We start from the raw sequence: 374 nt of genomic DNA, 5'->3' as shown, positions 1-374 counted from the left end.
GTGTATGACAGGCAGACAGACAGACACAGCGAGGTATAGAGGAAGACATCGAGTTTTAGCGCTCCATCTATTTGACTCTCTTGCTATTTCTCACTTCTTCTTTTTCCATAAATTATTCATCTGTATATATTTCACCCATTTATTTGTTAAAAAAAAACCCGGGAATGTCATTCTGTTTTTTAACCTTGTTATTCGTTTTTCCTTCTTGCATGGGTGGAATAAAGGATGGCTTCTTCCCACGAGGAGTTCGCGACACCTGCAGTATTAGCATTTCAGAATATGGATAAATAGAATCCTGGGCGATTTATCTCTGGATTTTGTTGTTGTTCGCTGGGTCACTGTTGTGATAGGTATACTTCTTTGGACACGGACAC

This window comes from Babylonia areolata, chromosome 19 (assembly GCF_041734735.1).
Source record: "Babylonia areolata isolate BAREFJ2019XMU chromosome 19, ASM4173473v1, whole genome shotgun sequence".
NCBI classification, from domain to species: domain Eukaryota; kingdom Metazoa; phylum Mollusca; class Gastropoda; order Neogastropoda; family Buccinidae; genus Babylonia; species Babylonia areolata.
The sequence above is the reverse complement of the archived record's forward strand: the minus strand, read 5'-3'. Positions refer to the sequence as shown.